General features: G+C 36.2%; 1 long non-coding RNA gene across 1 annotated transcript in view; it reads right to left on the reverse strand.

Moving 5' to 3' along the window:
• Window positions 1–1,535: 1,535 nt before the first annotated feature.
• LOC128318024 (uncharacterized) overlaps window positions 1,536–12,658 on the reverse strand; it is a 32,634-nt gene continuing 21,511 nt past the window's right edge. Inside the window, exon 3 of the long non-coding RNA XR_008301460.1 lies at window positions 1,536–1,833. This is a non-coding gene — a long non-coding RNA (uncharacterized LOC128318024). The remainder of the gene's footprint in view (window positions 1,834–12,658) is intronic.

The following is a 12,658-nucleotide window of genomic DNA, read 5'->3' on the forward strand; positions in this document are numbered from 1 at the left end:
CAGAGAACAAGCAATAAAGCGCACCACAATCATCTCAGTTCCTACAAAATAAACACAGAGATGTGCATCTAAATGCATTTAGACAAATCAGAACTCTTTGGGAACAATGTACTCTGGACAGACCAAAAAAAAATAGAACTTTTTGGCATGAATTCAGCTTGTAAGGTTGTAATGAAGAAAGAATGGCTGCACGCATGATCCCAAGAACACCATACCCACAGTGAAGTATCATGATAACTGAAATTGAAACTGAAACTGGGAGCATCATGATACGGGACCGCTTCTCTTCAAATGGTACTGGGGCATAACACATCATCGAAGGAAACATGAATGGAGCGACGTATCAGGACACGTTAGAGGAGAACGGGTCAAGAAACTGAATCTAGGGAGAAGATGGACATTTCAACAAGACAAAAGACCCCAAACAAATATCCACAGTAGCTCAAGAAGGCCTTGCATGGCCTAACTAACCTCCTGACTTGAATTCCATTGAGAGTCCATTAGAGGGACCCCTTTTTTTAATTCATGGACAGTCCATTTACTTTTTAATACAAGTCATATTTAGACTCATAGTTCATACATTATGTAGGTTTCAGTATAAAAAAAAGAGAAAATGTGGATATCTGTATAAATAATTTATGCATGAAAGGGTTAAGAATGCATTTTTTTGTTCCTATTTATAAGCACAAAATCAAAAGACATTATGTTTGTAAATTTGAAGTGGCTCTATACAGTATGCACTGGAAGTATGTATATTAAAAAAAACAAAAACTAAAGTGTCTGAATACTTATTTCCCTCACTGCACAATGTAGTTTTGCAAGCCAGACTTCTGTATGTATGTTAAGGAAAAGAAATCTGCTTCTCATCAGATCCAGAAATTTCTCTTATGGCAAAGACACATTTGTTAAAATGTGCACACATGTCCTCTGAAACCCTGAACAACAGTCCTGGAGCAATCAGCATAACTTATAAAATGTGAAATGGAGTTCTACTTAAACAGCAGGTCATGACCATGATGCATCTGTCATAACTGCTGTGATCTGCTCTGTGATAACATCCTGGCCTTTACACATCCATCTGTATAGTAAATATAGAGTTCTTTAAATATTTAGAAACATTTTTACAAAGCACCTTTCTACATTTCTTTACATGAACCTAAGACTTTTACACAGTACTGTAGTCAATTTTTGGACACGATCTGTGCATGCTAATATTTTACTTATTTGCAAAAGATATTTCTATATCTATATTTCTTGCTGCTGCCAGTTAAATATGTGTCTGATAATGTGGGTGTAGATGTGTGTGCGTGTGTGAGAGAGAGAGAGAGAGAGAGAAAGAGTGACATTTGAAAACGTTACACGCGTCCTCATAGAGTCTGGGAATGCATAGTGTTCGTCTAAACCACAGCTCAACCACTCTGCTCTCAACTGGTAGACAAGTAGGAGGACACATCAAATGTAAACACACCGTTAAAACAAACACTTTCAGGTCCCAACGCCGACCACAGAAAGAGACAAATGTCACGCCGATCATGTTTTTTTTCAGGGTAATATTTATTGCAACCAATTAGCTTCTTACATTACTCAACTTCAGTTATGTGGTATCAGGGTTATCAGTGTTTCACATCCACTCATTATATTCACCTTCTTGATTATCTGTTGCTCAAATACACACTTTTATGCATACATTTAGACATAGATAGCTATAGATATAGGTATAGATAGACATCAAAAAATAGATGCAGCATAGGGATCCAAAACATGGATACCTGAGATGACCTGGTCCTCAGATTTGTTAGGCAGCTGTGGCTGATTGGGTCTTTCTCTGGTGACCTGTGCAAAAGAAACACACCGGTTAACATCAGCACCTTCACACTGCAGCAGTCATAATTATAGGAAACATCAGGAACAGCTGGCCTCGAGCTGTAGCACCTGTCTGCAGTCATTTCCCTCTGTGCTATAGACATGGCTGTAATAGCAGGGCTGAGGTTTCACAGCCATAGGTGCTACTATCAAATGCCCAGGTTTCCTTTTCTTTTTTCCTTTTGCTTTTTTTTTTTCTTCTCCTCCTTGTCGACATCGAATCGAGAATTTGGTCATTTTGTAGCCATAAAAAACACATGTTCTCTTCTAAAGCTAATTTTGAGCTAATGCATTTTAAGTGTACTTAGCTAGACTGTATTGCATTATACAAATACAATGCAGGAGGAGTAGTCCTACCTATTCAGTGCACCTTGTAGTCATTATATGCACATCCCACTCAATACACGTGCTATTTGCATGTATTGTTTCATTATCAATAGCAAAAAAAATAATCTTGTGGCAGATTACTCGGTAAATCCATTTAAATATGCAACAGCTTTTTCCGCTACATACAGAATTCAAGCCTACAAAACACATCAGGTAATCCCACATAAAGTGTTAGCTACACACTTGAAGCTTCAAACACTACTGCATTTAACCCACACATTCTTGAATTTGAATTATTCAGTTTTCTAGACCCCCTGACGCGTTTGTTCTCATTTGTGATTTTAACCACATCTTTCTCTGCTGTTTCCCCTTTCCTACTAACTCATTAACACAAGATACATTTTCGGTTTATTGGCAATGATTTGTCTCAAAGCCCACATCCTGAAAGCAGAACATGATAAACACTTCCAATTTAACAGGAAAAGCATTCAGAAATGCAAACGTAAAATACAAACCATTCTCGTTAAATGCTTACAAGAATAACAGAAATGAGAATATGATCCATATCATGTATTAGCCTCCAAAAAAATTATTAAACAGTATATATATATATATATATATATATATATATATATATATATATATATATATATATATATATATAGAGAGAGAGAGAGAGAGAGAGAGAGAGAGATGCGCTGTTAGGATATGTTATAGAAATGGGGTGAAAAAGGTAAGAAAATATACAGCAGGAGGATGTGGTATGAAACTTGACATACTTTAACAACGACGAAGACACATGAACACACACTTTAAATGTGAGGACTTTAAATTGACATAATTATTCGCTAATTAATGCTATGCCTATATCTAACCCTAACCCTAACCTCAGTAACCAAAAGGAAACATTTTGGTTCTTTCAGTTTCTTTAACTGAAAGCTGCAGTTTTATAAAACAAAATATAAAAACATGCCTAAAAATACACATCCAGACATACACACATGCATCCAAACCCGTCTCATTCACCCAGGACCATTCACACATTCAGTGTGTATCATTCTCCATAACAAGCTTTAATGATCACAGTGCTTATTTTTTATTCCTAATGTAAAATGAGTTCATCTCAGGTCAGATTAGAGGCTTAATATTTAACGTCTCATTCTTTAACAATGTAAAATAATAGGAAATGTATTGTAATGTTAGCTTGTTCCACACAATCCTGTCTGTTTGATTATGAGATGTTAATTACAAATGGCCGGTTAGGATACACAGTGAGCCTTTTCATTCTAGTGCCTTTCAGGTTTGTTTAGGCTACACTGTAAAAGCATTGTTTCCCTTTCCTGTTTTTGATTGTGAATATAATTAGACAAGACTGACAGACTGAGAAACTGATCCCAGGAGTGGAGGGTGAAATATGGCCGAGATTATGCAGCTCTTCAGCCTCTTCTCTCCTCCCCTCCTTACTTCCTCTAGAGAGCTCACAAAGCATTTAAAAGCGTACTGATTGACGATCCATATAAAAGGATTTGATAATGCTCAGGATTCTATACTTCATTCTGGGGTTATTAATATACAGACGACGTGTGTCTCTAGTCACTGGCACTCTGATTAGCTTAAAGATAGAACAATGCATGAAAGTAAAGGGCCATTAATCTAATCTAGTACAGCAAAGTTTGTGTGGTGAGTTTATATATATATATATATATACACACACACACTATATGGCCAAATGTTTGTGGACACCTGACCATCACTCCAATATCTGGGTCTTCTCCAAACTGTTGCCACAAAGCACATAATTACATAGAATGTCTCTGTATGTTGTATTATTACAATTTTACCTTCACTGGAACTAAGAGACCCAAACCAGTTCCACTATGATAATGAGACTGTGCACAAACTGAGATCCATGAAGACACGGTTTGCCTGGAGTTGGAGTGGAAGATCTCAAGTAACCTGCACAGAGCCCTGACTTCAACCCCACTGAACACCTTTGGGATGAACTGGAACACCGACTGACCCCCAGGCCTTCTCACCTGACATCAGTGCCTGACCTCACTAATGCTCTTGTTGCTGAATGAATACAAATCCCCACAGCCACACTCCAAAATCTAGTGGAAAGTCTTCCCAGAAGAGTGGACGTTATTACAACAGCAAAGTGGAACTACATCTGAAATGTGTTGCTCAAAAAGCAAATAACAAATGTGCTGGTCAGATGTCTGCAAACATTTGGCCATATAGTGTGTGTATGTATATATATATATATGTACATATATATACACACACACACACACACACACACACACAAACTCACCATTCACTTTAATAGAAACACTTGTAGAGCACAATGTATAAAATCATGCAGATACAGGTCAAGAGCTTCAGTTAATGTTCACATCAAACATCAGAATGGGGAAAAGTGTGATCTCTGTGACTTTAACCGTGGCATGGCTGTTGGTACCAGATGGGCTGTTCTGAGTATTTCTGCTGATCTCCGGTGATTTTCACACACAACAGTCTCTAGAGTTTACAAAGAATGGTGTGAAAAACAAAAAACATCCTGTGTGTGTGTGTGTCTGTGTGTGTCTGTGTGTCTCATAATTTTAGGTGACGAGATTTGAACTGCTTGCAGCCAGGGACGCCTTTAATTGTAAAATAAATTCCACAGAACACATTCCTGTTCAAACTCTTCAAATATTAGGCTCATTATTTTATAAGCATAAGATTATATTTAGCCTATTTATTGCAGCCACAGTAGTCTTTGGTGGGTGGTGATTTCCACCAGTGTAGCAACATTTAACCCACCAAGTCCTGTTTTGCACAGTTCTCCTTCATTAACCCAAAATTTCTTTCGATAGATGACATTAGGGTCTTGCGCGTCACATGTTTGCCGTCTGTTATGATAATAAGAACGCATGATAAATGTGTTGATGCAACTAAATCTAGAAATTTCATAAACGTCTCTGTAGAAAATGACAATAGATCACACTAATCACCGGTTGTCTTCCGCTGCTGTTTCCCAGCCTCGTCAGCACACTTTTTACATGCTTCGTGTTCAGTATTTATGCTGTGGTCAGGCGTTTAGCAACAAGATATGCTATTTTACGATCATCGAATCCACAGTACGAGCCTTTGGTCACATATTCGTAGCGTGTAGCAACGAACAAAAAAAGCTTTCCCACTTCAGCTTTTTCAAACAGCCTGAATCACCACCATTCCACATAATGCACAGAGACCTTTGTCACAGACACTGAGCTTCATGTGCTATCTATTACTAACTAGGAAATGAATTTGAAAAGCACGCATCCATTACTTGAGTCAGCGTCAGATCTCGGTGATTAGTAAACACCTCCCCCGTGGTGGTAGATAGAAGCAGGTCAACGAAAGGAAAAAAAAAAATGATCTGTCTTATGAGTGGGTGGAAAAGGTGTGATTTCTTGTGCCAAAAGTACCAGAAAGTAATTAATCAGTTACTAATGAGAGAGAGAGAGAGAGAGAGAGAGAGAGAGGGACAAAGAGACAAAGAGAGAGAGACACTGAATGAAACATGCAAGCTCTGGTAAAATATCAGGAAATGTGTAGAGATTAAGATTTATGCCATGTTACAAGTACAAATGATATTTGCCACTATTACTGCTTGAGTTATTCAGAGAAACGCAATACTGTTTCCTAATGACTGTGTCTTCTCTCACTACCGTGTACAATACAATACTGAACATCACCGGCTAATTTTGACTGACAGTCTGACTGTAAAATCCCTCTTTAATTTCATCTAAACATCACCCAGTTCAATGAAATGCATCCTTGCATGGTGGCCTATCAGAGATTTTTTTTGCCTGTCTGGTCAGAGCTTGTGTAGTTAAACAGATCTTACAGTAAGTTTACATTCGTTTCCCTCTTAAAAGTCTCAAACGGACAACTGGTGACAGGGTTAAAAATATAGCACCTTCAAATGGTAAACAACACAGCCTTAAACAGGAAGTGGGAGGCTAATATCTGTGTTCCAACTAAGAACAGCTCAAAGACACAAATACTTTTTAAAGCTGCACAAGATTAATGCACAAACTTTGATTTAAAACACTTCCAAGTGATCACAAAGATTCAAAGACAGTTGTGTTGAATGGGACAGATTACTTTATAACGTGGACATCGTATTGATCAAGAGGAGATAGTATTACAATAATATAAGAAATTAGTACTCTTAGGTTTACCTGAATTGTTCAGATCAGATCACAATGTTAAAAACTAGTATTCAAATTCTATATGAATGTACAGGGATCTAATCTACAGGAAATATTAAAACATTTGGTAAACCTTTAGATATATTTTGAGTCATTTTTTTCCAACTACAGACACAGACCCAGACCTGCAACATTCAAAACCAGGAAAAATAAAACTAATACAATGCTAATATCAAACTGAGAGTAAAAGATAACTTACATGTAAAATTCACCAAGCAATCTACAACTAGCCCCATCATTCAAATCCATGTGACAAATGACTATTAAATCATGGTAACGTCTTAAACCGGTCTCTGGGAAAAGAAAAAACAAAACTGATTCACAAACTCATGGATCTGCCCACACGTTCAACTTTATCAAGACCTGACACTGACAACATAGAAATATTAGATGTGTCACGAAGTCAGGTATAAAACTTCCCCAGGTATATTAAAAAAAAACTGAAAAACCTAAAAATAAAAAATCACACAGTTTAATTTTATGTGTCTTGGTGTGCAAAAAAAAGGCAAAAAAAAAGTGTGTGGCCTGAAAAAAACACTGCTTAGTCTCTCTCTCTCTCTCTCTCTCACACACACACACACACACACACACACACTCTCTCACTTTGATGGGCATTTGTTAGAGCTGAAAAGGTTAAAGATTTTTCCTACGAAACTGAGTGGGTTGTGAAAGAATCAAATTTCCCCCGAGTGTCTCTAATATCTAAACCATCAGTTTCAAAATGACTTCAGGATTTATTTATATAAAAACAACTACAAGACACTTACATTTATCAATATATGTCATTGAAAAACTAAATTAGCCTTGAAATTTCAAATGCCAGTTCATTTCCCCCTCCGAAGATCACTGTTCCTTTTCCCAGTCACAATATTTCACAATATTCAATTTAGTTCTTGGATGTTCTTACAAAGCCAATTATTTATTAAATTGAATAATATTTATTTGGTGGTTAACAGAATGATAGTTTCATATTCTAGTGTTTAAAGTTCTTTTGAGTCCATTTGTATACCTCTTTCATTTCTGAGTAAGCACCTTAAAAAGAGATAGGACTAGAAATCTATTTATTTCCATGTCATGATATGAAATACACACACACACACACACACACACACATACACACACATACACACACATACACACACATACACACTGCTGTTGTTTTTTTAATCTAAATTAGTCATTTGAAGGTGACAGAAGTGCACGCAGAGGTGTGATGGCTCCGTGGTTAAGCGCAGAGTGGGCTATGGCCAGCACTTTTGTTCTACTCAATCCTGCTTCATCAGGATAGACAGAATAACAGTGGAGTCCAGATGAAACACACAGCAAACACTACAACTATAATTAGGTCTTAAATTGGAGCACAGACAATACAGTACTGCTGTGTGATACAACACACAGCAGGGGAGGAAATGCAACCAAACCCTCATTTTTGTTATTTGATTCTAAATGGAGCTTTTCTAACAAATCTTGCTTTGTTTTCGTTGTATCAGTATGACACAATTTTATTCAATAATATCTCAACATCTGCTGCTACAAATGCCTTCTTTCAGAGACATTACTGCATATTGTTGGGGACCACTTTCTTTTTTTATAACCTTCACCCACAAAAACAGAAGATGAGTAAAAAAGGGAATTATTTAAAGAATTTCAAAGCAATACGAAGCCATCCCGGTGTTCGTACAATATGAGCGATTTTAATAATAAAACGTAGAGTGAAATTCGATGTTCTGTTTTTGACTGGCTGCTGATAACAAGTGACACCTACACGCAAGACGCAGAGACAATTAATATTGAAACTCTCATAGACAACAAAGATCAAATCTCCACGCATGTCATCTAATCTTACTCATAGCTTCATAAACCGTACAATTTAATCACACATTTTTAAATAGTCATGCCTAACCTAACTAGTAACAGTCATTATTAAAAAAAAAAACAAAGCCAAAGAGCTTCAGAGCTGGATTATATTCAGTGCCTGAAAAACAGTGCTACTAAATTCTACCTCTGTTGTGCAATGAGGTCTGCAATGAGAAAATATGATGTGGTAAGAATGAAGCCTTTACAGAAATGTTTCAAGTAAAATTGCACCTACATCCGAATTAAAAGTGTACTGGTTTGTATTGCTAGAATGAACTGGGAATCAGACAGATTAAGGGTTTCAACTAACAACAAAGAAAACAATAAAAACAAAAACAACTAGAAACAAACTAAATCAACAGTGTCCATTTTGTGCTGCTTTTAATTCTTTTTTTTCTTTCTTTCTTTTTTTTTTTAAAGCAGGAGTGTTTTTGCGCCTACCATTAACCTCTTACTGTTGTCTGTGTGCAAAGCAGCAAGCAGCACACAACCACAGGTGGGAGTACTGATACACTTGGTGAGATACAAAACACACACACACACAAACACAAACTTAGACATATGTAGACATTCAGACAAAAAGGCTGAAAGTTGACATAAAAAGATACATATCATGATATGTATGTTTTTTTCATATGTGTGTTTTTTCTTTCGAAATAGATGAACCAGAATTAACCAGAATTAACAAGCTGAACAGCACTCATAAATAGTGCCTTTATGAAAAATATAATTCGAAGCATTCATGGTCATTATTTTAGTGTATAAACTAAGAGCACCGATCTTAAGGCAGCCGGTTGGGGTTTTTTGTTTTTTTAAATTGTGTTGGAAACATACGCCCACCTCGTGGCTTTTGAGAGTCGACTAATGTTAAGGCAGCATGGTCAAAACAAAATAAGAAGTTTGTGATAAGCAATAAGCCACAAAAAAACCCTTCAGTGATCTGTAATTACAAATGCAGAAAATTCACATCCCTGTTAAATGAAGAGTCATTTGCTGAGTCAAATAAAATCTATTTGTATAGTATAGTTGCATAGTTGTATGGTTGCTTATTTGTATTGTTCTTTAATCATGTGCATGGAGTTAAGTAATCCTGGTGTTAAGAGTTTTATATTTCTGTTTTAGAAGTTGACAAATGTATTTTAATTAAGTATGTAAGTCATGTACCTGTTTTCATCAACAACTGAAAACTCAGTTAAAATCCATTACACATAAACCATAAAATCTATGAATTAAATAATACAAAACAACCAAATAAACATCTCATTTAAACACTGCCACATGACTGTAGTCTACACAATACATTGTAACCTGCAAACAGTACCAAATAAAAGTTGTGCAGGACAACAGATTGATGTCTAAGCTGAAAAAAGTTTACATATCAGTTTTGCTTTTACGGCCGTGCACATTTCTAAATATGCTGTTAACCTGCAGAGGTTCGAAGAATGTTTGTCTTAACACAAAGATGGTGAACTTAAACACAAACTTAAAAATTACACCCGAAAAACAAAACTGAGAAGGCTTGTGGTTTTCTGAAAAAAGAAAAAAAGGTCATGCATATTATTCAGGGCTGTGCAATATTTTGAGAAGGATTCAATATTTCTATGTGGCATTTACACATCCTATGTTTCTACTTGGCATCTCGGCATTCAAATTCAGCCCACGCTATCTCTTCCCTCTCACACACACGCACACGCACACACACACACACACACAGGCACACGCACACGCACACACACACACACACCTTTTGCATTGCTCATCCTGAAACAGTATTTTAACTGTTCATATGTTATCAGGCAATTGTCATTGCGTAAGTGCGCTTGAAAACCCTTGCAAACTTAAAAAAACTATTTAAGTAGACATATTTCTTTTTAAATGGTGAAAAAGTCGGTACACACGGAAAACCATACAGCGACTGGTTGAACTATTGCAGCTGGGCAAGCAAAAGGTTAAAGGTCACAGCTGTTAAATAGGCCACACTGCTCCAACAAGCTCCCAAATGAAACTACACAGACCTTATTGAGACTTTAAAAAGGCTCTTAAATGAATAAGACACTGTTCTCTCCTAAAAATACTTTCATGGCAAGAGATTTAAGAAACCCAGTGGTGAAAGATGACAACTCTGTAATTCTGTATTTCTGTCTGTAATTGTCTGTTATTGTAGCTCTTCACACTTTAAGTAATTGTAGAAAGTTTAGCATTCATGGAATTCAGTACATAAAATGTCACCCATCATTAAATGTCAAGTCGCCCACTGTCACAATCTACTATTACAAATGTGTATTTAGGGACTCATGAGGCTTGAGAACCATTTTTCAAGAACGTGATGTTTCCATATCATGACTTAAATAAGGCCCTTGGCTCAATTTCCTCATTCAAAGCAGAACTCAATGCTCTATTAAATTCTGCAGTATGGAAGTCCACTTTAGTTTCACTCTACCTCAGTGACGTTTGACGATATTCAGCTTTTAAAGATGAAATCTTCTCATGTCATCATTAATGTCCTTCTCTTGTTTTCACTTGCAATCACATCTGAGTAGCAGTCAGACCTGATATTACTGGCCTGCTATAGCTATAACAGCCTACTTTACTACTTAAATTTGTTTGTATTGTTTCTAACATGGCTCAAATTATGACTGTGTAAAAAAAACTACACCAAAAATGTATCAGGAACACAACCGAGGACAAGATTTACAGAACGCTACCAAATGATACCACTTCCATCATGAACTCTGCACTTTTTTTTTGACAAACGGTGACATTTTTTTGTCCATTACACTGCGAATAAGTGCTTGATTCACCATCATCTTCCTGTTCACATGGGGTTATACGCTAGGGCACAATTGTTATTTTCTATTCATTGGTACGTACAGCTTCCCTTCACATGCTTGTTAGTCATACTGTTACCAAAGATCGCAAGACAAGAAAAGATAACAATTTTGAATTTCCTGTTTGCTGTAAATTGACCAATTCCCAAACTCCCAAAATACAACAGTGCAAATAACAACACAACTTTTAGAGATTTCAAACTCTATATTTTGTCATTGGATTAATTGCTCATGTCTTGAGTACTGGAACCTAACAATACTTAACTATAACATGGCTTCAACAGGCTTTGTTCTAAAGTCCATGGTATATAACTCCTGGGCAAAAGAAAAGGCCCAAGCCCAAAACGGCAAAAATATTACACTTTTAATGATCTTAACAACATATAATTGGTCTGAAAATTTAGAATTAATTAAGAATTAAACAAATAGATAAAGGAAGTTAGTATGGGATAGCTTTTCCCTTTGATTTCTTTAAATGTTTAAGCCTTGTGGCCCTTGATGGGCTGCATCAGGTGTGGCAGATAATCAAATAATGACTAATCTTTTAAGAAAAAAACATCCCAGAAGATATTTTTTAGAAGATTTTGTACATCCAGACATGTGTTAGTTTGAATTATACATCAAATATCAAACATTTTACTCATTATCATGACTTTACCTTACATTACAAGCTTTTCCCCAAACAGCAAAAGTAAATGAGAAAATGGTGGCACAGGACGTCTCAGGAGTGCATTTGTTTCTGTTTCTGATTTTCTGACCAGTGATTTGTTATTAAGACCATTAAAAACTTAATATTTGCCATTTTGGGCCCTTTTTTGCCCAGGAATGCATATTTGAGATACGCGATTATATAATCTCGAATCTTTTTGTAATTAGTTATTTTAGTGAAGTATAAAATTAATGACTAAAAGAAATAAATGAAATAAAAGACCGTGTTTTGTCAACCCTTCTACCCAATGATGATGAATGGCACCATTAGGTACTGCATGTTCTCGCAGCCACAGCCACAGCCACACACACACACTCTTCTGCTTGAATGCACAAATGACAACCACACAAAAACAATATAAAATATGATTATTCCACCGTATGATTACACTCAGTCACAATGTAGCATTAAAAGACAATTAATGATCATAATGATCATGTAACATAATAAATATCATTAGTTCTAATGTAATCCAGGGTTCCTCGATGCAGACAACTTGAATCAAGCCATACCTTTAAAATGCAGAGCAAATCGTTTCTATCAACTTCATTCTCTTAGTAGGAAAACAGTAATCACTACAGAGAGTGAAAGTAGCTACTAGTGCTACTGTCTGAATCTTGTATGATGGAGAGAGAGAGAGAGAGATAAAAACACAGACAGAAAGATAACAGGTATTCATGCTCAATTCGCTGAGTACAGCTTGTAACATTAACAAACCAGGCCGAGGCTAGTTGAGATATAAACAAAAGAAAATATTCAACCTGTACGCCATAAAACAGCAATATTCTATCAAAGCAAAGGCATAAAGATTAACATCCAGCAAGCATTTGTAA

The sequence above is a fragment of the Pangasianodon hypophthalmus genome, chromosome 3 (genome assembly GCF_027358585.1).
Source record: "Pangasianodon hypophthalmus isolate fPanHyp1 chromosome 3, fPanHyp1.pri, whole genome shotgun sequence".
Taxonomy (NCBI): domain Eukaryota; kingdom Metazoa; phylum Chordata; class Actinopteri; order Siluriformes; family Pangasiidae; genus Pangasianodon; species Pangasianodon hypophthalmus.